Source organism: Petaurus breviceps, unplaced genomic scaffold, assembly GCF_028583685.1.
Source record: "Petaurus breviceps papuanus isolate PSGF00001 unplaced genomic scaffold, PetGlider_PUasm1.0 90977, whole genome shotgun sequence".
Classification (NCBI taxonomy): Eukaryota; Metazoa; Chordata; class Mammalia; order Diprotodontia; family Petauridae; genus Petaurus; species Petaurus breviceps.
Genome location: NW_027187391.1, coordinates 14,391,618 through 14,417,338, shown reverse-complemented (window position 1 = coordinate 14,417,338; position 25,721 = coordinate 14,391,618).

Sequence of the window (25,721 nt, the reverse complement as noted above, 5' to 3'; positions counted from 1 at the left end):
TCTCTCTCTCTCTCTCTCTCTCTCTCTCTCTCTCTCTCTCTCTCTCTTTCTCTGTCTCTCTCTCTCTCTCTCTGTCTCTCTGTCTCTCTCTGTCTCTCTGTCTCTCTCATCTACTACAGTGGCCAGGAAACTATGACCCAAGGACCAAATCCTGCTGCTTATTTATACAGCCTGTGGCTTAGTTCATGGACTATACAAAACCAGGCAGCACACTGGTGGCCCTGATCTGGTGATTAAAAAAAATTATAGGTGATGTCATTAAGAAGAAATTGCCTTGAATGCTAAACCTATAAACCCAACTTTATGAACTGACACAGCTCTGAAGCCCAGAGAGCTGTTAATTTATGCATGGAATTTGAAATGATTATGAAACAATGTGCATTCTAATGGTCAGAGAATTAAAAATCTTTTCTTTCATAGGCCTTAGACTACATGTTCAGATTTTCCTTTCAGAGGAATAAAAAAGGAATGACTTTTATATAAGAGCTCTGTATTGTACAGATGTGTTTCAAATGTCAGGGTTAAGAATGGAGCATGTAGAGGAAAAAACAATCTCATTAAAAATATATATACCACGACATCAGTTTTTACTCCTTTTCCTTTTAAAATTAATGGGGAAATTTCAGAGAAGAAATATATAGCTTAAAATTATTAACACCATGATCATATCATTAAGCCTTACCCAGTATTATTAGACTAACAACAGAAACTAATGCCAGAGAAAACCTCCAAGTTTGAACAATGCGAGTATTTTTCCCCCATTGCACAACACAATTCTGTTCACTCGATCACTTTTACTTTTTTTTTTAAGTCTAATTCACCTGCAAGTTCATGTAATATGGTCAGAAGGTACCAGTTCCCTCTTCCCAAAGATTAACTTGATCAAAATATACTTTACAGTTGCATTGTATACAAACATACTGTCACTTGTTGGCAAAAGTATACACTGAATCGCTGATGTGTTGTATTAAAGGTATACTATTGCCACATAAAGTACAGGAAGATGAAAATTCTGAGATTTCAAGTGATAAACTGAAGAGGCTTAACATTCTCCTTTGAAAAAGTATTTCCAGTTAGAAAATACCAAATAGTGATCTCAGCCTGAAGAAGGAAGAACACAGGGCATATGTTTAGGAAATCCCAATATTCTACACATATTCGTGAAGTGTTGGATTGATAGTCCTTCATTATCTTTGTCCCTTCATAGTTAAACTCATGTGCATTCTCTATCCTTTGAATGAACTGTCATGGGAAGAAGAGATGTGGTATGATGGGCTCATCCAATGTGAAGTCATCCACATACAGAAATGGGAAATATCCAACATCAATATTTCAAAACAAACATGGAGAGAGATTTTCTTAACTATTTTTAAACACATGAACAACATAATTAGCATTGTAATACAGTCATATTTACACAGATGTTTTTAAGATAATAACCCAGGAGCTATATTTGCTAAAATTTACCACATCAAAAATTTAACTATAGAAAGTCTGTGATTATTACTAAAACTAGTCATTAAAATATTAAATTAGAGATAGAAGCAGGAGTACCACTTATTAGTTAAAATGTGGAAAATGAAAAAAAAACTACTCATTTTCTTTCTTATTAATCTTAGACTCTTTTGAATTATAACCTTAACTGTTCATTAAGAGGGTATGCGTAAGTATACATATATGTTTCTATAAGGGAGGACAATAGCAGTGTAGAGGACCATAGCTGTTCCTTTTACCAGATTATGAGTGTACCACTGTTTGTAGTTTGCTTTTGTATTAGGAACAAACAATAAGATTCCTCAATTTGTCTTTGTTCTTGAGGATATTGGACATTTGGTTTATGTATAATGTTTCCAAAGAAGCAGAACATATTATTGGACATTACTTAAAATCATGCTAAATTTTATCAATGGTTCTCTCTGAGTGGTTTAATATTTAGGGCAAACCTTTGTAACATGATGGGGAGCATGAATTTGTAGATGATAATGATGAAGTGTTAGGTGGGATAAAGCACCAAATCTGAAGTGAGGAAGACCTGAATTCAAATCTGAACTCAGATACTTACTGGTTGTATAAACCTGGACAAGTCACATAACTTCCATTTGCCTCAATTTCCTCATGTGTAAAAGGTGGATAATAACAGCACTTACCATAGCACAGGGTTATCGTGAGGACTGAATAAGGTAATAATTATAACACTTAGAATAGTGTTTGGCACACAGTGCTATAAATGTTAGGTTTATTTTTATTAAAGTGTTTACTGCACATAAGGGTTATATATGTCCATATCAGTTGTCTATACAGTTTGTGGGGAGTCATTGATAAGTGCAACAGATTCAGCCAAGGCTTTGTCTGGTCATCAAGACCCTGGGATTTGTAGACTAGCTTTGGAAGAAAGAAAACTAATGGGAGATCAGTCCTTCAGAAAGAGGTTTTTGCTTGTACCAGGAATTTTGAGGATTAAGGAAAAGAGAAGAAAGAAGTCATCATCATCCCATGGCAGCAACATAACCATCATGTCTGATGTTTGCCACACATGTAGTTCCCTTTATCAAGACCATTAGAGGTCACTTCTAAATGACTAAGTGGAGCTCTGATATGGGACAGTGTTTAGTCTAGCAGCAACAGTGCTGAGGAAAAAAAAAAACAGGAATAGGTAGTCCTTACTTTTCCCTTGGCTTATTTCTCTTTATTTGATTTTCCCCTTTATTCTATAAAATAATGCCTTTGCCAGATTCAGTATTCTTTCTTATGAACATTGTTGTTTGATCCTGTTCTTGTGGTATCTGGTGTCCCTTTGTTTAAAGGCATGAAGATACAGTGGGAGCCACACAAGGATGATCTTTCCTAGTGCAGGGCTAGGAACTCAGCTCCTCTGCCCATCCTTAGACAGTTTTGTTCTCTTTCTGGGGGCATATGCACAAACCATTTCATAACGACACTGCTAGTGCCATGAAGAATTATTATGGATTGCAACTAAATTGAATAAATCTGTATGATAGATAAGAGTTTGAGTACAATATTAAGTGGATATTACAAAGGTATCTTACCCACCCCTCTTTAAGGAGACTTCAGTTCCTGCCTTGAGGGGAGCAGAAGAGGCCATGAAGATGGACTGCTCTCTTTTGTTTTGAAAGAGGGATGTAGGACTATAATTTTATCTACCTGCTCTCATAAATATTGTTTGTCTAGGGGAAAAATTTGTTCTGCATAAAAAGCCATTTTCTCTTTAGCCCCCCCATCCCCCAGTATATCCTAACTTTATACCCACCAGCTTGGCCTCGTCCTACAAATATTAGCTACAGAAAAACATCACAAAAAGCAAATAATAAGTAAATGCACTTATCTGAGCAAATAGAAAACAGAAATCAGAGGAATTGTAGAGATTAGAATACAACAGAAAATAAACAGAAGAGTGAATGAGTACTTAAAGAGGGGTTGAGATCATGCTCAACGAAAATAGCAGCCCTGATCTCACTGAAGGGGAAAGTCCTGAAATCTCTTTCTCTTCCTTGGATATTCTTGGAGAGAATAGTTTGTATCTCTCGCAAAGAAGAAATAAAGAATGTCTCTTCTTTAAAGCTCTCACACCAACTTTGCCCCTTACCCAGACATATACTGTCTCATCAGCATTCTTGCCACCAAATAGGAGAGTTTTGTGCAAAATGGTCCAAGTTTGGCCAGAAATAGTACTTGGATATGGGTACTTCTATTTATGTAGACCAGAGCTGTTAAACACATAGCCCAGTGTGCTCATGACAATCCTCAATGCATTGGAACCAGATTAAAATGTAATTGTGAATATTATTTTTTTTTGCCTTTTGGAGGGCAATTGGGGTTAAGTAATTTGCCCAAGGTTACACGGCTAGTTTTTTTGTGTGGGTGTTACGTGTCTCAGGCCAGAACCAAACTCAGGTCCTCCTGACTCCAGGACCAGCTCTTTACTCACTGCGCCACCTAGCCACCCCTTAATTGTGGATATTTTAATAAAATAAGTAAAATATGATAGGATAATGTTAATATGTGATTTTCTAAGTCAATAGTGACCAATGAAAATCCTTATGTAGTGGTACCCTTTTATACTCAATGCTGATACCACCTGTGTAGACCATGTCTAGCCATGATTTTTTATCCATGTCCATCTTTATTCATAAATCCACCATAGAGTATCTGCCCAGAGTACAGGAGTTCTTCCTGTGATTCCTTCCATAGTTACCAAGACAACACTTGAACTATACATCACTTCTACTATGACTGGTCCATCTTTTTATAGTCATGCATAATCTTAATGCTACTTTGCAGGAAAGTTGACACAGGTAATATTTTATAACCTCCTCATACTTATTATGACTCTTTCCATTGATCATTGGATCAGTGACAGTTTCAACTCCTTCAGGATACTGGTATGATTCTTAGCCATTACAATTATACCAATATAAATATTTTCATTAAATTAAATTAATTTTCATTAAAAATGAAAATATTATTGCTAGTGATGAGCTTTGGAAACCAGAAACAAAGTGGGATCTTAGAAAATGCTCAGTTATAGGCCCAACTCATTATCCACCTTCAGGGCCTGAGCAAACAATAAGTATTGATAAGCTAACTCTAAATATGCATGGCTGCCCATCTAACTCTATATTACAAACACAGCAAAGAAAACATTCTTTATCTCTCACTCTTTCCTGCATGAATTGTATAGCTAATCTCTTAAGAAACTGAGGCTTTTAATAAAGGAGGATCTATAGTGATCTGGAGCCCAATGAAATGAGTCACAAATAGGAGAAAAAAATTCTACATTCCACCTCCTTATGGAAGATACCTTGGGTCTACAAAGGTTATTCAAGCATGGTCAAGCTCTAGAAGATTTTTCTATGTAGCACAGCTCTTATGTCTGATCCCAGTAACACCTATTATTCAAGGGAGCTATCCCAGTGCAGTGCAGAGAGGTTCATCACTGGAAAGCTATACATTACATGGTGGATTCTTTGACAGAGATGACCTAGGAACAAGATAATTATGATATTTTTATCTGCAAGTTAAATAATGTATATTTTACTATCGTCATTTAACCTATGTGTAAAATGAGAACAGAAAGGGCATGCATCCTCAACACATCTAGCAAAAGGCTTTGCAGATATTAGCCACATGATTTGTTTAATTGAATTAAGTGATCTGTTCATGGTCTCACAGATAAGCGTCAGAGTTGCAATTCAAACCTAGAATTCTTGGTGCCAAGACCAACACTTTTTCTACTCATCTATATTCTCAGAAGATAATTTAGGTAACTTGTGTTCTCAATGACCTAAGCTATATTATTTGGAGTCAATTATTCTCAGGAAGCTTATCTGTCACTAGTCCTCCTTGTCCAATTAGAACAAAACCCAAGCTAAAAATTTTCTGATGCCACCAAGGAATTGTTGAAACCCTTACTAATAACAACAGCAACAACAAAGTTATATAACTTTTCTGTTGTTACCTAAGTTTGAGAAAACACAAATACCCTTCATAGCCATACTTTCTTTCATAGAACTCCTAGAGATAAAATACTTCCTGTAACCTTAGAGTTCTGTAATAAAGAGTTTGAAAATTCCAACTTGCAGGGAGGCCAGGTGGCGCAGTGAAGACAACATGACTGTCACAATGGGCGATGAATGCCTCTTCACTCATCCTTTTTCTTGCTGCATGTTCTTGGAATGGGAAACAATTTTGGAATTTTCCAAAGAAATAAGCTATATGCATTGATTTGGTCTGTTACCTTGCTGAGTAGAAAGAGATTCCAAATTTGGTTAACTGAGGAGTACAGAGCTGTGGTTTGTAGGATCTTCAAGGAGGACTAGCTCTTTTCATGTGAGGGCTTGCAGAGAGACCTTTCAGGACTGTTCATCCACCTTTGGTGTCTACCTGACACTCAACTCTCACCTATGGCTCCAAGAAGCTATAGCATGTTCAGTGGCCACACTCTAGTAAACCATCTTGGCAGACATGCTGAACCAGGCTGACAGTAATAGATGTGCCTCACACAGATAGTAGAGTTAGGGAGATGTGTACCCTAAGGAAGTAAAGAATCCTTCCCTCCACCCTCCAGAATGGGCAAAGGAGAACAATTTTTTCTACCAGCCACAAAGGTGTTTGAAGCAGGAACTGTGGAGTTCTTAGAGCTTGGTCAGACATCAAAGACACTAAGACCATCCATTACATCATGGAGGGGTGGGGGAAGTGATCTTCTTCCCTTTTAAATTTTATGAAATTTAAAAATAGACTTTTAATATTTACACCAAATGTCCATTTAAAATGTATTGTAGAACATGGCATGAGATGTTGGTCTATGCCTCATTTGGCTAGACTTCTTTCCAGTTTTCCCAAAAGATTTTTCAAATAAGGAATTGGTTTCTAAACAATTGTCTCCTTTATCAAACACTGGGATTTTGAGTTCATTATTTCTGATTCTCCTTTGTCTAGTCTCTTCCTTTGATCTACCTCTCTATTTTAAAATCAATACCAATCATTTTGATGACCACATCTTATAACATAATTGAGGTATGGAAGTATTATTCTAGATCTTTTAGTTTTCCAAATTGTTTTTCTTACTGATATAGCATTGATATAGCATTAAAAGTATAAATCAATTGATATAGCATTAAAAGTGTAAATTAACTTTGGCTATTATTGTTACTGTTTAAGTTGTTCTTTATCTCTTTAAGGAGTATTTTAGTTATATCCTTACAATTCTGGCATGTTGTTTGATTGCTCTCATTCTCTTTCACATTATCATTATTATTTTGATTCACTAATTATTTAAAATTTCTTTGTCTCTATTTGTGTCTTTTTCTTTGGTTTATGCTCCCTGAAGTTATTAATATTATGGGCTATAAAGGATATATTTATTGTTGCTGTTTTTTAAAACATTTTTTTTATTTCTCTATGTAAGGTAAATGTTTATGAAAGTTCCATATCATTCTGAGAAATATTTGTGTACTTGTAAATATATATGTGCGTATATATGCATACATATATATACATATACACATCTATCAATACATACATATATATATATATTATATTCTTTCTCAGTTTCATTTAGAAGATACCATAAGTCTTTTAGCTCATTTCTCCAATTTTTTCAGTTCTATATTTTCTCTTTTTGTTTATCTTTCTGTTTGACCTATTTAAATCCAAGAGAGAGACATTGAAATCTGTTGCTATTGTTTCTGTCTATGTCTTCTTGTAGTTCAGATAATCTTACTTTTATTAATTTAAGTACCTAGGCATTTGGAAATATAAGTTTAATGTTGATTTGTGGTTTTGGTTCCTTTCAGCATAGTTTAATATCTTTATTTATCCCTTTTAATATTTTGGATATTTGTTTTTGCTTTATTGGACAGCATGATTTGATCTTTTTCATTCACTGAATGCATAGTAATTTTTTTAGCCCTTAATTTTTATTCTGGGTATATATTTGTTTTTAAGTCTATTCCTTGTAAGTAAGAGATTGTGTAATTTATGTTTCTTATCTAGTCTATCGTTCTTTTCCATGTTTCCATGTTATTGGATTATTTAGTCCATTCCAATTTAAAGTTATTAGAATTAGGCTTTTATTTCCTTCCCTTTGTCTCTAATTTGTTTTCCCCTGAATTATGAATTCCCCCTCTTTCTTTGTAAACACAGTACAATGTCTCTTCATTTATTTTAATTTAATCTGTTTTAAGCCACCCTCTTCCCACTTCTGAGTTCTTCATCTTTATGCCCCTTATCTTGTTTGTTGCCCCTTTCCCTACTTTTGTAGCTTTTCTAATTAGTCCTTTTTTCTTTTATCTAGTTATAAATTCTTACCTACTTTCCCCCCTCTCAGTTAAATAGTCAAATAGAATCCCTTTTTCTCTCTCTTCCATTTCAACCCCTTTTGTTCATTAATTTTTAAAAGAAATTATTTTTTGTAACCTTTTCCAAAAAAAGTATTTCTCTCCACCTTTTCATTATTTATCATCTCTTTCTGCCATTCTAGACTTTTATCCTTTGACTCGTGGCCTTTATGCTGATTAATCTCTACATTTCTACATTCTTCTTTACTTTCTATATTTTTCATGAATTAAAATTAGTGAGTTAGTGCTTTGGAGTTTTCTCTTCTGCACAGCTACTATTATTGCTTTGTAGATGTTGCCAATCATACCCTTTTTTCTTGTATACATTATTCTTAGAAATTGTAGTTCCTGAAGGCATTAGAGATGATATTGTCCCATGGTAGGAATCTTTGTTTCTCCAGTTATACAATTCATTATTGACCTTTGCCCTCTCCTTTATAATTTCTCTGCCATTGACTTGGAAATCTCTTTTCTGCTCTTCCATGATCTTCCAGTCTTCTGCATGTCCATTGCCCTTATGAGCTCTGATTCCCCTTCTCCTAAAGCAGGATGAATATTTTCTCTAAGCACCAAATTCCTGTGATCATACCCATTATAAGGTTCCCATCTCCCTTTGTAAAATATCTCCCCTCCCCATAACTCAATCAAGGTTTCCCCCTTTCTTTCCCTTCCTTTTTAAAAAATCCTTCCTTTTGCTTCCTGGCCCATTTTCCTATTTTCTGCTTGATATTAGTTTTTGACTTGATTAGGTTACATCACATATTCCCCTCTATCTTCTTTCTTTCCCCTCTTTTATGTACCTCCCCATTCTGTAATCTATTTACACAGGCACACAGAGAGAGACACATACATACATAAAACAACATTGACTTCAATTATAGGTGGGGTGTTGTAAATTTTTTTTTCCATGATGTTTCAGACATTTCTCCATTATCACTTCTGTTTGACTTTAGCTTTCAACATTATCTTCTTATGTATATTTAACAAAACACTCCCTCAATGGTCCCTCTGTTATTATTATTTTGTTGTTGTTCTCTTTGATTGTTGTATTTATTTACCTTTCTTGTATTTCTTTTGTCTGGGGTGTTTGAAAAGCAAATAATTTCTTTGGGTTTGGTTTTCCTTCTAGGAATATTTTGAATGTTTTCTTTTTATTGAATATCCATGTTTTTAATTTGATCTTGTGTTTCTTAAAGGCAGGAATCTCATTTTATTTATCTTTGATATTTCATTTAAAAAAAAAGCAGAGCAAAAATGCCACAGACAAATAGTACTGTACTTGTGGTCATGAGAGATCCAGGTTTCTAATCATAACTTTGACACTTAATACCTATTCAATTCTGGGCAAGTCACTTAAACTCTCTTCACCTTCCTTGCCTTATCTGTAAAGTGGGGACAACAATATATGAGCCACCTTCTTCATAAGGTTCTAAGGAAAGCCATTTAAAATTTTTAAAGCCCAATATACATGTGAGCTATCATTATTTGTTGAATGAATGGGTAGAGTTTTATTTGATTTAGCATTCAATTATAAATAGTTTATGAGGATCTATTTCTGAATGTTTATGGAATTTTACTTTTAAAAATATTGCTTATTTCCTCTTAAGCTAGCTAAGTAAATCTCTCTCTGAACTCATTAAAACTGAGTTCAGGTACAAAGCAGTTTCTAAAATATCTCCCACAGTTAAAGGTTCTTTGTATCCTTTGAATATCATAGATTATCCCAGGGATAAGCTGAAGAAATACAGAAGGGAAATTCAAGGAATTGCTTCTTTCCAACATAGTTTTTAATTTCCTCATATAAATTTCTGCTGTGAAAGTGTTGTCAAACTATCCAATATATTAAATTTCAAGTTATCATATGATAAGTCCATATTAACTTATATTAAAGAATAGTATTTATTCCCTACTTCATAGTAATAGACTAGGAGCTAAATTTTTTGCCCAGGCTTAGTGTTCTTGGGTCCTTGAGTTATTCACCTTTGAGTTTCATCTTGCTCACAGAATATTCAAGTATATGCTCACTACAAGATTCACAAAGATGCCTAGAGATGCATTCTTTGACTGTCCAAAGAAATGCCAGCTTCATTTCAGTGGGAGGCATAAAGTCTGTGCTATTTTTCTCCTAAAAGATGGAGTTCATAGGATCATGGGCACATAGATTTAGAGCTGGATAAAGTCTTTTAAGTCATCTAGTTCAACCTCCTTATTTTACAAAGAACAAAACTGAAGTCGCAAAGATTAAGTATGTCAAGATGACACAGGTAGAAAGGAACAGAGCTAGTATTTAAATCCAGGTCCTTGATTCTTTTCTACTGCACCAAGATGGCCTACCCAAAGTTTACCATTTAACTAACTGGGAATCAATTCTGGCCCTCAAGAATGTAGAGTGATATAGTACTTTGCTTACTTTCTCATGTGGCTCCTAGAAACCATTTTCATTCATTCAGGCCTACTATTTTTTTTCTTTTGCATTTCCTCTAAGGATCCTTTCTTACATATTCTCTTTTCTTTGTTTTTGGTATTCTAGAAGGTTGTAATTTTCTACTCATAACCATATCTGAAGACAAATGGATAGCTATGAAGGTGCTGTCCAGCCCCATGACTTTGATTCTAGGATAGATGCAGCTAGAGGTGAGACTTGGAAAATCATGGGTCACATACATTTTGCTTCATTGAAAAGAACACCACGAATCTTGTTTTAATATTTCTGGTAATTCTCCTAGCTCCTCCCTCCCCACTTTTTGGATTTAGGTATATCACCCACAGAGGTGGGAGAATGTTTAGTTAATTTCAGATTGAATGAAAGTTTAAATATCTTTGTATGGAACTTAATGTTGGTTTTCTGACCATAAAGAGTTTGGGGAGTTTCCATTTCTGGGGGAAGGAGTATTAGGGAAAAATCTTAAGATTTATATTCTAATTTACCCGTCCTACACAAAAAAGTAAAATAACTAACATACACAAAAACAACCCTGAGGGACTTTAGAAATAATATCTTTCCCCTTCATCATCTATCCAGAATAGATTAGTGGAGTAATTCCTAGAAGCAGAGTGATAGAACCTCAAAATTTATCTCTAGACCTACAGTTCCAAAATCTGCATTAAATAAGCAAGCTCCTAATTACAATGGGCAAGAGATTTGCTAATGCCACCTGATCTCAAACCCTAAGAACCTCAAACCAGTCCTGCCCAACTTAGCTTGGAAGAAGTTGGGTTCAGAAACTGCCTCAAACTATTTTGCAAATGGCCTGGGTTTGGCAGAACTCAAAATGAATTTTGTTAGGCACCTTTTCCTTCTAATTTTCAGACTCTGGACTTTAAGGGAAATCCATCCCATCTGCTTCTTATTCTATCCCACTAAACTCATAATGTTTCTTGGTATGTACCAGAAACCTTATGAGTAAGGACTATAAAGCTTAAAAATATATATTTTTTTCCTTATGTGGAATAAAGAGTTTTTCTCTTCCCCAGAGTAAACAAGCCTGAGTTCCAATCCAGATTCAGAGGTACAAAAGAAGTTCTCCCACTAAATTCTTCAAACCTTAGGAGGCATAAATCTGCCCTGTCAAAGAAAAAATATACAAACAATAAATTTTGGGGAAATAATGAAAAGCTCAGATTATTTTATGTTCTTGTTGTAAGCACAAAGGGCAATTATAACAAATCTCTAATCATCAGCAAAGGCATGGCAGTTGGATGACCCAATGCTATAAAATAGCCCATGGTCCTGTTGCTAAGGGAACCTCATAGTTGTTTAGAATTTGAAAAAGTTCATGCTATCTTTGTATTACACAAATTTAGCTTTCCACATTGCAACTTGTGTATCTATGGTAATTGATGCTGACCAGACCAACAGATGCTCATAGGTTCCAACATCAAAGAAGTTTAACTTACAATATTTTCTCTCCTTTCTTTTCTTAGATTGTTGGGCAAGCCTAAAAAAAGCACAAGTCCTGTGGTCCATCAATCTAAAAAAAGCCCCACTCATCTAAATGATCTAAAGATACCCTTTGCTTGGAAAGCTTAGTGATGTAATTGAAAGAATCCTACATTTGGAATCATAGGACCTCACTTCAAATCCCAGTTCAAAGTAGAAGTGATAGGCTCTTTCACTTATTTTGTGATTTGGAGTAAGTCACATAGCCTCGCTGAGACTCAGTTTCCTTATCTATTAAATGAGAGGGTTTATGAGCTCTCCAGTCCTTTCCAGTTGAAAATCTATGATATTGGTAGCTAGGTTCTATAATAGTAATAATAAATATTGTGTATTTGTTCAACTCGAATAGTCTTTTTGGAATAGAATTATTTGTATAATTATTTGCTTGGGGGCACCGTGGATAGAGTGTTGGGCCTGGAGTCAAGAAGACTTATCTTCCTGAGTTCAAATCTGGTCTCAAGCATTACTAGCTGTCCAGCCCTGAGCAAGTCACTTAACTCTGTTTGCCTTCATTCTTCTTCTGTAAAATAAGCTGGAGAAAGAAATGATAAAAAAAAAAATAAAGAAATAGCAAACCACACCACCATCTTTGCCAAGAAAACTCCAGTTGAGAGCACAAAGAGTCAGACATAACTGAAATGACTGAACAACAGCAGTAATTATTTGCTTAGAAAGAATTCAAGGTGTATTGTCAAGAAAGACTTTCAAACAATTATAGTGCTCTAAAAGTAGAATGGGGTGGTAGATTCCTCCTCCTTGGGGATCTTTAAACAAAGACTGGAAGATCAACTTGTTAGGTATGTTGTAGAAGGAATTTGGGGGTATGTGTGGGTTATACTAAATGGTTACTTGGTTCCCTTTTTACTGCAAAATTCTGTGTTCTATTCTAAGCTTCTAATTTGATGAATGAGGAAAATGAAGCCCAGGAAGTCTTAGTGATTTACTGATGGTCATACAGCTATTTAATGACAGAACTTGGACTAAAATCTTCATCTCAACTCCAAGATCAGTATATTTAGCATAAGTCCACTTTACCTAAGAAAGTAACCACACTGTCATAAGGAACAAGGAAATATCAATTTCCTTTCTCTCTTTTTAAATTTTTATTTATTTATTTATTTTGTTTTTAAAGCAATCGGGGTTAAGTAACTTGCTCAAAGTTACACGGCCAGTTATTTCTGGGTGTGGTGCTGAGTATCTGAGCCCGGATTTGATCCCCAGGTCATCCCGACACTGGAGCCAGTGCTCTTACTCGCTGTGCTACCTGGCCGCCCTAATTTCCTTTCTCTTTGTTGGCAGCATTTTTCTTCAAACGTTTCCCTCATTCTTCTGCATATTTTGTCTCATACTGTGTCTTTCCTGTGGCATTAAGCTCTTTAATAATACTGTGAGAGAACAAATTAGGTGTCCCTGTCAATGAACAGCTTCTAACTAAATCTGTTAAAGATTTGTTGCTAATAATTTAAATTTGTTTCCCAGAATTAATCTGGGACTATCAGCCCCTTCTGATAAGACATTTGATTTGCAACAGATTCCACAGTACTCATGTAAAAGTCCCACCATAAAATAACAACCCACTGAAGGATAGATATCTACTAAATAGAGAGATTGGTCACATCTGTATCAGAGAATTGTAGATTTCAGATGCTTATGCTTATTTTCCCCCCCCGATGGAAAATGAATGCATAAAGATTTTATCTTTATCCTTTTATCTCAGAAGCCTCTATGAGCCTCCTTTTTTTTTCCTTAAAATGAAAGGATTTCAAGTAGAGTTGACAAGCTGTCAAAGCATATCAACAAACAATTTAAACAGATACATTGTTGTTGGAACTGTAAATCAGTTCAGTAATTCTGGAAAGCAATTTGGAATTATGCTAATAAGGTGACTTAAGTGCCCATGTCCTCTGACCCAGAGATCCTGCTCTTAGGAATATATTTAAAGGAAGTCAAAGCTGGTAGGAAAGTTTCCATATATGTTTATGACTTATTATTTTTGGTAGTGAAGAATGAAAGCAAATGTATATCAATTATGAAATGGCTAAGGAAATTTTGGTCCATGAATATAATAGAATATAGTTGAGTCATAAGAAATAATGATGATGAAGAATATAGAGGAACATGGGAAAACATATGAACTGATGCAAAGTGAGGTAAACAGAATAAAAAAAACAGACAGTATATACAACATCTACAACAATATACTTGGAGATAACAATAGCAATAAAATTAAGTTTAAGGCAATATAATTATAATTATCACTATTGGGCCAGTTGAAAAGATGAGAAAAGCTTCTCTCCCATCTTTGCAGAGGTGGGGGAAATATGGATTTTAAACATTCCACATAATGTCAAACTCAGTTGATTTGTAAGTTAGTTTTATTGAAGTTTTTTCCCCCTCTCTCTTTTTAAATTTTTTGTTATAGGTTATGGTTCTATGAGTAAGGAAGGGGTAAGAAATATATTCAGAAATGAAACTGATAAAAAATTTATAACTGTGAAAATAATATTTTTTAAAGATAGATGAGATTGTATTCTGCTTCTAAATTTCCTTCCAGGTCTGACCTCCTCTGGCTCTAATTATAATTATAAAGTGAGACCTAGATTATCTGAATCACAAACTGACTGTCCCTTGGCACCAGTCAAAGGAATTTGTGTATTAATCTAGCTAGGCAAAAATATTTCCTCAAGTTTACAGCTGATTTTGTAATTGAAATACAAAACTTATTCTTGACACAATAATATGTATAAATATTTCAAAATTCATTTAAGTAGTTTTAGTGATAGCCTTTAGGTGTGTGATACGCATATTTTATAGTTATATGATTGATTGACATTAGTATTTGATGTATATGGTTGCATTTCCTGATAAATCACTGATTTTCCTCCTTACCCCCCTCCATTGTGCCAAAATTTTAATGGAAAAAAACATTTTTTCCCACCCTTATCTTAAAAAAATCTACTTAAAAACATTTGTTCAGGTCTTTTTTATTCAAAACTTTATGATAATTGCTGGGGGTTAATTCAAATTTAGACAAGACAAATTCTCTCCCCTCATTGAATTTACAATCTAGGGATATGACAGGTTTTCTTCAAAAATATCTATTCAGTCTTTCATTTCATCTTTGTGTATTCTCCCTCTAACAATGCAGATCAAAATCCAACCACACCTGACCATACAATTCTATTCTTGTCCATATTTTTCATAAACTCACCATGAAAAGGTTCTGCGCAGTTGTTGGAGGACTTCCATGCAACAGTACATTGATTTCCTCCTACAAGACTGACCCATCTTTTTTTTTGTCATATAATATGTTTCTTTGATGACATATTTATAAAATTTCTGTATAATTCTTTGTAATATGTGGTAACCTGATTATACCTCACATACAACATTTTGTGATCCTTTGGACAATCCTCAATTTAATTCTTTGGACACTATGGTATTCCATGACTTTTTAATCATCTTATCACCAGTAACCACTTTCTCAGATTATTTTTCTCTTTTTAAAAATCATTGCACATTTTGCCCATTTCCACTCTTTGTTGATTTTCAAAGACTTTTCAAAACAGCATTTCAGTGATCACATATGCAAATTCTGTTTATACTTTGGGAAATATTGACCCAGGCCTTGCTCCAGTCTCTTGCCATTCCAATTCATCCTTCACACACACTCTTGAGAAATTGATATTCCTAAAACATGGTCTGATTATGTCAATTTCCAGAATTCTTTCTTGACTGTAAGATAAAATAAACTTCTCTTTCTGGCCTTTCACAATCTGGTTCTAGCCTACCTTCCAAAGTTTCTTGCTTATTATTCCCCATTATGTATTCTATATTTTAGTTACATGTGCATTCTTGAAAATAACCTTCTATCTCATATCCCTGTGCCTTTGCATGGACTGGTTCCCATTCCTGAAATGCATGCCTTTCTCAACTGTACTTTATAGAATTCTGAGCTTCGGTCAAAATTCGGCTGAAGGACAACTTCCTACAGGAAATCTATCTAGTACTATCAAAAGGCAACATTTAATATCGATACCTTTTATAAGCTCTTATTTACAAATATGTACTAAAAAATTAATTTCAACTTTGCTCATTTCCTTTATATAGTACATTATTGTACAGCCATAAGAGGTCAGAAGCATTGTTTATGACCAGAACCTTAACTAAATCATAGCAAACAGAGCATTAAAATTAAGAGTTAAAAAAAATCTATACCAGGGGAACAGCTGAACCTACCTTATTCCTCTTCAAACTGGTGATCTATCCAACATTAACCTCGTGGTTTCCCTAAGTTTCCTTAGATAAGGGTTAGTGGTTCTGGAATTTTTCTTACCATGAGACATTATAACATAATCTCTAGGATCTCCCTCATGGGGTCAATGTCAGAGAGTTTCTAACCATGGCTGATATATGGTTGTATTTAGTACTATTTTTTCTAAATGTTGTTTCATGTTGCTAACTTAAAGCATGACATTTGCTAAGTAAAACTCTGTTTAGGACTCTAGTCTCAGTTATTTTATTTACAAATTATAGGGTGCATCCTCATTATTATTTTACTAAAATATCATTCTCATTGCTCCAAATAGTATAGGGTTTTAGTTTTATTAGGAGCATTTTCTCCTTCCCTGTCAATTTTGAAAGCTTTCTTAATCAGATCATCAAGTCTCTGGCCAATTTATTATTCCACCATTAGCCAGGAATTCATTCTGACATTTTAAGATCTGATCCAGAAAACCAAATTATTCTAGTATAGACATTCATAACCTTATTAAATTTTTATTTTGTGGATTATGTGGCTTCTGGATTTTCAGCAGCTTTTGATTTGAACCTAGTAAGGGGACTGAAAATAAAAATAGATAACCCAAAACATTTTTCCTTTTGCCCATGCAACACATAGGACTCAATTAGAATCTGCTTGTGTATTTGGTATCCATGGAAAAGGATTCTATTTTACTCAGGCCACTGCCACGATGTTATTTATGAATGAATGTTACTGTAATTAAACAAGCCCATTTGTGCATCTTGTAATGACTAGAGGCCATTTATCTAAGAGCAGTGATGTACCGAAACAGATACCACATGCCCAGCATATTTCTTCTATGAATGAAAAGAGTCCTAGAATATTCTTTCCTTAGAAGTGATCTGAAACACCTCATTGAGAGGCCTACATTAGATCTGTCAGAAAGCTACACAAGTTATTATAATTGGGGTAGTTTGTTTATATGCCATTTTTGTCCTGTTTGGACATGGCAAGGCCTACATGTCGGCATTATATTATGGTCTTATTGAGTGGCCACTAAATTTTTTTTCGTTCTCATCCTAGAACTTTCTAAATTTAGATAGGTTTCTTCAATTCTCTGCTTTTTTCAGGATGGAGTGGCAGAGGAAACTACAAGATGAAATACAGATAACAGCTGAGAATTTATTATGCTAAAGACTGTGTTTTTGCATAATAAATTCCCACTTAGGTAGAATCCAAACAACCTAGAATTCAAATAACCAGAATATTTTTTTAATGGCAGTTCAGTCACAAGCTGTTGTTAGTAGTGATGATCTCCAAGGCACCTAAAGAAACCAAAGTATCTTCTGAAAAATGAACAATTGAATGATGCTCTATAATTTTGTTTAAGTGCTTCTTACATCGTGCTGGAAGTCCTTCTGCTGATGAGCATTTACTAAGTTACTTACATGCCAGGAACTATGATGGAGATACAGAGAAGGACAGAAACATAATCCTTGACCTCCTGCCCTCATTCTGATGGGGCAGGCATCATGCAAACAACCATATATATACAAGATGCAGTTGACACAAAGCTAGGAGAGATAACTAACATATTGGATGACAGAGTCAGGGTTGAAAAAGATCTCAACAGTTTAGAAAGTGGGGGGGGCAAATAAAAGAAGATGAAATTAAAAAAGAGAAATGTAAGGTCCTATACTTATGTGTAAGAGCAACTTCATGAGTTCAATACAGGTTTGAAGTGACAAGATAGTTTGAAAAAGGTCTTGGGGTTTTCATAAGATAATAGACTTTGAACTAGAGGGGACCCTAGAGGCTTTATTTTGCAGATGAGGAAACCAAGGCGTAGGGAAGTTAAATGACTTACCTAGGGTCACACAACTAGTAAATGGCTGAAGCAGGATTTATTTATTTATTTATTTTTGCTTTTTGGAGAGGGGAAGGTAGGGCAATTGGGGTTAAGTGACTTACCCAAGGTCACACGGCTAGTTTGTGTGTGTGTGTGTGTGTGTGTGTGTGTGTGTTAAGTGTCTGTGGTAGGATTTGAACTCAGGTCCTCCTGACTTCAGGGTTGGTGTTCTATTCACTGTGCCACCTAGCCACCCCTGAAGCAAGATTTAAACCCAAGTCCTCTTGACTCTAAATCCCATGCCCTATCCAGTACACTATGCTGTTGATTTTAGTGGATTATAACCTCAATAGAAACAAAGGATGTGACATGGCAGAAAAAAAATAAAAAGGTGGTATGACTTTAGGCTTCATTTGTAGGAGATATAATTTCCAAAATGAGGAAGGTGATATTATTGTATTCTTAGAAAATACTTGAGGAGTGGCTAGGTGACTCAGTGAGTAGAGCACTGGCCCTGGAGTCAGGAGGACCTGAGTTCAAATCCAGCCTCAGACATTTAACACTTATTGGCCGTGTGACCTTGGACAAGTCACTTAACTCCAATTGCCCTGCCTTCCCCTCTCTGAAAAGCTAAAAAAGAAAATACTTGGAATATTTTTCACACTCCTGGATGCCACATTCTTTCTCCAAAATCTGCCACCATGTTTCAGCTGCCTCTGACCCTATCATTGCCTTCTGTTGTCTTTCAGTTCCCTTTTATGTTACCTTTTTGCATTAGAAAGTAAACTCCTTGAGGGAAAGGACTGTTTTTGTTTGTATCCCCTGTGTTTGGCACAGTGCCTGGTACATAGTAAACACTTTAGTGTGCTCTTATCTGTGTTCACAATGTTTCTGTGCTGTAGAATATTAAATTTTTGAAGGCAGGGACTGTTGCTTTTGTGTCTTTCAATTCCTAGTCCAGAGCACAGTGTCCAGAACACAGTAGGTGCTCAATAAGTGCTTGCTCATTGAATTTTGATTTGTATCATAGGGGGCAATGGAACAGTAGAATCACTTATTGATTGAAGAATATTCATAATATGCTTATATCCTTACTTCCCACCCATGCAATTCTGAACATTAGGAGACTTGTATTATCTCTACTTAAAAGAACTAGATTTCTGAAAATAATGTGTAAGTGGGAAACATAATTTTTTTTTCTTTTGCCTTCCCCTGGCAGGGCAGTTAGGGTTAAGTGACTTGCCCAAGGTCACATGGCTAATAAGTGTTAAATGTCTGAGGCTAGATTTGAATTCAGGTCCTCCTGACTCCAGGTGCAGTGTTCTATTCACTGCACCACCTAGGTGCCCCTGGAAAACATCAGTTTCATTGGTAATAACATTATTATATGGTCCTGAATATTTATTATCTATGGAGTGATTTATTGATCTATCATTCTATCATTGTATCTTTCTTTCTCTGTCTCTGTTTTTCTGTCTGTGATGATCTCTCTGTCCCTATCTGTCTCTGTCTCTGTCTATCTGTCTCTCAATCTCTATCTCTGTCTCTGTCTCTCTCTGTGTCTCTCCTTCAAAATAAGGACGCACATGTAGAGTAAATGTTTAATAGATCTTTTTGAATCTTCAAAGATATCTCACATCATTTATTGGCAATATCTATGACTATTAGAATAATATAATAAACCTTTGTGGAACCTTCTATAATATTTAAAAAATAAGAAGTAATGATTAGACTTGTGATTTCACTGACATCCCCAGTCCTCAGGGAGGAAACTGTCTACCAATGCAGATCAGCATCTTTTCTGCATTTTATGGTTTTGAAAGTTGTCCGGAGAAATGTGAGGTCAATTTACTTGCCCAGAATCACACAATTGATATTTGTCTAGAACCTAGGTCTTCCTTGATTTAAGAACAGCTCTCTAATTATTATGCACCATTGCCTTTTGCTTTATTGAATAAATGGTCTAAATTGCTCCCCCCCCCAACATACACACCCAGAGTATCTTTCCTCCACAATGCCATTTAAATAATTCCTATCCAGGGGTCACAGGTCAGTTCAAGTCCTATATCTTTCATGAAGTATTCTAGGACTGTTTTTAGTCACCACTGATCCCTCTATTCTCTGAATTCCTATTTTACTTATAGTTCCTACCATAACATACCACCCTCAGCTAGTCTCCAGTTGTTCAATATATTTTAGTATTAGTTTACTAAATGAGCAGTAATTAACTATTTGAAAGCTGAGGTTTTGCAAAATGCTTTCATATTTGCTACAGGATCTACAATAATATGAAAACCCTAAAAAGAAAACAAAACCCACAATGTTTGACATAGAAAATTCTTCATCTTTTAATCTCTTAATGGCAGCTACTTATTATTTGGGCCTCTGGAGTGGGCAAATAATGATTAGTTTGTTTCTCCAAACAACTCAAATGTTGAATATTGCTTATCCAAAATGATTTATAATTTTTCTGTAATAAAACTTATGTTTTGACTTCTCAGTATATCTCTGTCATGTGCCTACTAGACAATGCTACTTTTGGAAATACTTGTATAGTTCCTTTTCTCAGCATGTAAAGAACACTGTAGCTTGGAGGACTTTGCCATGTTGCCATCTGGGTCGATTTAGCTCAACAAAGTGCTGAGACTATGGTGAAAGGGAGAATTAAGGAGCACAACAAAGTAACATTTCCCCTCTGGTCAAGGTTATTTTTACCCAACTTTGCCCTCAGAGCTAGAAAGTGAATCAATCAGACAACAGAGAGAAAACCTGTATTTTTGTCAGGTTCTCTGAGCCAGCACTTTTCACAGGTGCATGCGATGATGAGACTTGCTGACATTGATTTTGAGAAGTATAAGATGTGAAGAAAAGGAGAAATTAGAGCCTCACCATGGTTTTAACTGAAATTGAGATCAAAGCTTATAGTAAGGGGTGTGGATGCATTTTGGGAATAACTCTAATTTTAATGTAAGATTAAAAAAAAAATGTGTGCCCACTTTATCCTGGCTAAGATTCCCTGTCTGCAGTTCTATTTATTTTAAATGCCTTCATTAAATTGAGGTGGGGGGAGTGGTGTTTTGATTTTTTTCCTTTTAACTTGATAGGACAATTATTCAAAACAGATGAATATGAGTTAATTTCCATGGCATTAAAATAATAAAACTTAGAAAGATTTCATCACTTATATAGATGTTCATTTGTTACTATACTCTTACCTACTTCATACATGCCAAGGTCTTTAGCTGTTGTACTTTCCACTTACACATTATACAAAGATTTAATTGAAGAAATTAATTTTTAGATTGTAATCTCAGAACTACTGAGTTGAATTTATTTCTACCTCCTTGTTTTGTAAAAAAAAAATGTACTGCTTCCAATATTTTCCTGCATATAAATCCTTCCTTTTTTGTCAATTATTTCCTTGGGGTATATATGCCTTTTCTATTTTCTTAATTCTGAAAGTAGGCAGACCAAAAAAGAAGGTGGACTTCTTAAATGAGCATGACCTGGGCCTCAAAAATACTGCCCTTTTTCCATAATTTCTTCAGTTCTTTTTATTGTATTGGTGTGAGGTTTTCAAAATGGAAATGAATTTAAGAAATCATTTACAGCATGAATACTATCTGGATGACTCTCTCTCTCTTTCTCTCTCTCCTTTGCATCTGAGTTGTTGCATGGATATAATTTAAAAATAGGAATCTAATATGCCCCTCATGACTGGGTTGAAAAGAGTATCTGGAGACTTTCAAGATAGGAAATATTTGAAATGATTCTCATAAATGAAAAATTCTCCACTGAAGAATTTGAGTTTGGTGGGTTATAGAATTTTCAGAAGGTCTCTATATAGAATTTTTAGAAGTCCAGCCCTCTGATTTGACCAGTGAGGAAATGGGAAGAGAAAGAAGAGAAAGGAGATAGGATTTAGGATTTGGATACAACTCTGAATAAGAGCAGAAACAATTTGAATGAATTCCCCCCCATCCCCTGCATCTACTCCTACAATCCAAACTAAGTGCTTGTAATTGGGTAGTCAGTCTCCTTTGTGTGTGTGTGTGTGTGTGTGTGTGTGTGTGTGTGTGTTTGTATATGTATATAGATGTATATTAAATCAAGGAGGGAGGAGATCTAAACAAGGACATTGGCACAACATGCCAAAAGCAGCCTAGGGAGTCCAATTTTAAAATAACTCTGTATTGGCACTATGTAGTTTTTTCATATAAATATTAAGAACTTAAAGACAAATACTGATTCTGTTCCTCTGCATCCAAAAGCCAATGTTATTTAAGTCTTGCAATGTTCTCCAGTGGGGTTCAGATTGCTTGCTCAGCATTTGAACTAAGGACAAAAAAATATATAGTAGGCCCATCCTAAATTTTTTCATAACCCTCACCCTTTCAATAATAGCTATTTTGATTATTAGTAAGTGAGCATTCTGTACCCAAAATTCTACTTATGAAACTTATGATAATTATTTCAATCACTGGTTGTCATTTCTTATTCCAAGTCCAATATTTCATGTGCATTTGAAGCACATCATAGTCATATGTAATTTTCTGGTTGAGTTTTAACCATGATATGTCCTATGAGATTAGACCAAACCAAAACTCAAAACTTTTCACTGAACTGTTTAAACTCAAGCCTCAGGGTTTTAGATTTCTTCAGTGCATTGTATATGATCACATGTGGTACATCCAGATGTTCCCAATGTGACCAAAACCTTTTTCCTCTTCGAAGAACCTAGAGTTCTTAGAGTCTAGTTTCCATGATGGCATCAGACTCTGTAACCACAGGACAAGTAAGAATCATTTTCTAAAATAAGAATTTGCTCTACACTAAAAATATTTCATTGAATATCACTATAAAATACAGATAACTTTATATTCTAAAAGAATTAGGGAAACACAAAAAGCTCAAGCCCAAGATAATCTCAAACCAAGAACCCAAGGTTCTATCTGATGCTATTTTACCTTGAAGTTTGATTGATAAGAGGTTTTCTAAGGCTCAGGAATCATAATTTCATAGTTCCTTTTGGAATGTTACACAGCATCCCCAAACCTTAATAGTAATATTCTAAATAGTCATAATTCCATTTAAATATACATTTTTCCTAGTATTACTTAATGATTGGGCAGGGAATATAACAGTTAGCAAAGGCACATGAAGGGCATAATCAGTTTGCAACATAGTACCAACAGAGAACTTCAAAGAAAATCCAGAGTGAAAAACGACATCAAAGGTCACATGGCAAGACTGAGAGATGACAGAGTGCTCTACTGGTACACCAGCAATGTCAGGAGAAAGTAAGGAAGCCCTCTAACAGTATGTATCCTCTGTGGTGACTTCATGGGAGTACATGAACAAGAGTCAAACAGGATGGGTAGGCATGGATGCATCACAATCTGCATTGTTGAAGGGAGCAAGCAAATTGATTAGATCATTTGAGTTTTGAGAGAAAATGGCCATATGTTTAAATACTCTATGTGTGTGTCTAAGTAAAAATGCACAAATAGAATCAAAGAATTTGGAGCAAGAAAGAACCCCAGTGATTATCTAGTCCAGCAGTTCCCAAATTTTTGGTCTCAGGACCCCTTTACACACTTAATTATTTTCTCTTTTTTCTTTTTTAAATGATGGAATAAAGCAAGCATTTCCATCACAAAGCATATTAAAAAAGATGATTGCACATGAAACTGCAAATCTATTATGTACAACTTGCTATTCCTTTTAAATAATGATGAAGGTATCAAGTAAATTTCTTTTTTTTTCTTTTCTTTCCTTACCCTTTGCCCTAGAGATGGCTACCATTAGATGCACATACACGTATGCATACATATACATGTAAAATCATTCTATACATCCTTCTGTTTATCAGTTCTTTCTCTGAATGAATATAGCATCTTCCTTAATATGTCCTTTGTAGTTAATTTATGTATTTATAATAGTCAAAACGACTTATTTGCTCAAAGTTGTTTTTAAAACAATATTCTGTTATTGTATTCAAAGACCTCTCAAAGAGTTTTTCTTTGTGTGTTATGGCTATTGATATTTACTATATTAGAAAATTTAACATCTTAATATTATTATAAAAATAGTTTTAACGTTGATGACTCCCTGAAAGAGTCTAAGGGCCCCCCAAGGGCCCCCAGAACATTCTTACCCAAGATCATTTAGTCAGTGAATAGTAGAACTAGTACATGAACCAGAGACCTATGATTCCAAATCAATAGACCATAGATTTACAGCTAGAAAGCATCTTAGAGGATAGCTATTCCAATCCTCTGCTCCTCTCCTTCCCTTTTACAGATGAGGAAACTGAGGCCTTGAGTAGTTGTATGCTGCCTCAGATCACACAGGTAAATAAATGGCCGAGCTGGGATTCAAATTCAGGTCTTATAAGGCCATATCTCTTTTAGCATCATAGATTTAGAGCAGAGGTTCATAAACTGGGGCCCACGATTTTTTTTATACTTTAATATATTATATACATATAATACTTTTAAAATATTTATATATATACTTTTAATACATATACTTTAATATAATTGGTTTCCTATATAATTCTGTGTTTATGCATTTAAAATTATTCTGAAAAGGGTTCATCGACTTTCAAAAGGATCTGTGGAACACAACAATGTTTAAGGATTCTTAAACTTGAAAAGACTTTAGAGGCCATTGAGTCCAACTACTTAATTTCATAGATGAGGAAGTTGAAAGGCATACATGTTAAGTGATTTGCCTAGGGAGGTGGGGTTTGAACCCAGTTCTTCTTTGCTCCAAGTCCTGTACCGTATATTCTATTAGTGCTCTAATAATAATTGATTGTGTCCAACTCTATTTACATAGGTATATATATATATGTATATATATATATGCCTCTGCCAAAGTCTTAGCAAAATTCCTTCTTCTGAACTGAGAGTGACCTGAGATTCTTGAAGCTAGGACAATGAATGGAATACAGGTCCAAATATATTGGAATAGTTTTGAGTATAGACTCAGTGATGTACTTTGTTTTATTCTATTTTTATCCATTTTAATTAAGATCTTAGAATGACAATATACAGAAGAAAGTTGTAAGCAATAATGTTTTTAAAATAAAGCCAACAGCTATTAGTAATTTCAAAGAATACAGGAGTATTTTATGTCTATTATACAAGAACCACTGTCTGAAGAGATATCATCAGAGGGTGACACATGTTTTTGACCATGAAAAATATCAGACTATCCATTTGTTTATAGAAAGTTTGTGATCCAAAGAAGTGGAAGGAACACCCATGCACACTATTTTTTTTAATTTAAAATTTTTTTTGCAGTATTGAAACATATATAGATGTATGCATGTCTGTGTGTATACTTACTGTACCAACACGATCATATCACTCTGTTCACATGCCTTCAGTGACTCCCTATTCCATATAAGCTAAAATAGAAATACTTTAGCCTAGCTTCCATCCGACCCCTCTCCCCCCCATACTTCCTTGTATGGGAAAACACAAAGCAAATCGTTTCCTGAGGCTTTATTACTGAGCTCATTTAATGACACTATAGCATTAACTCAGCATCTTTTGTAATGTGTTTACTAGTTGCTTCATTTTATTGGCTCTCTAGATGTCCTTTTGGACCAGCCCTTACATGAACAGTTCTCATTCCTAGAGCATGCAGTGTGACTGTACAGTTTTGGTCAAGATAATGAGAGTGCCTTTAAAGGCCAACTTGAGAAGGAAGGGACTGCTTCAGCACATTTTTACTATTGATGTAACTGCCTCCTTTTATTTTTATCCATAAAACATCACATCATTCCCAAGGTTGAGAAACTCAGTGGCCAAAAATGTA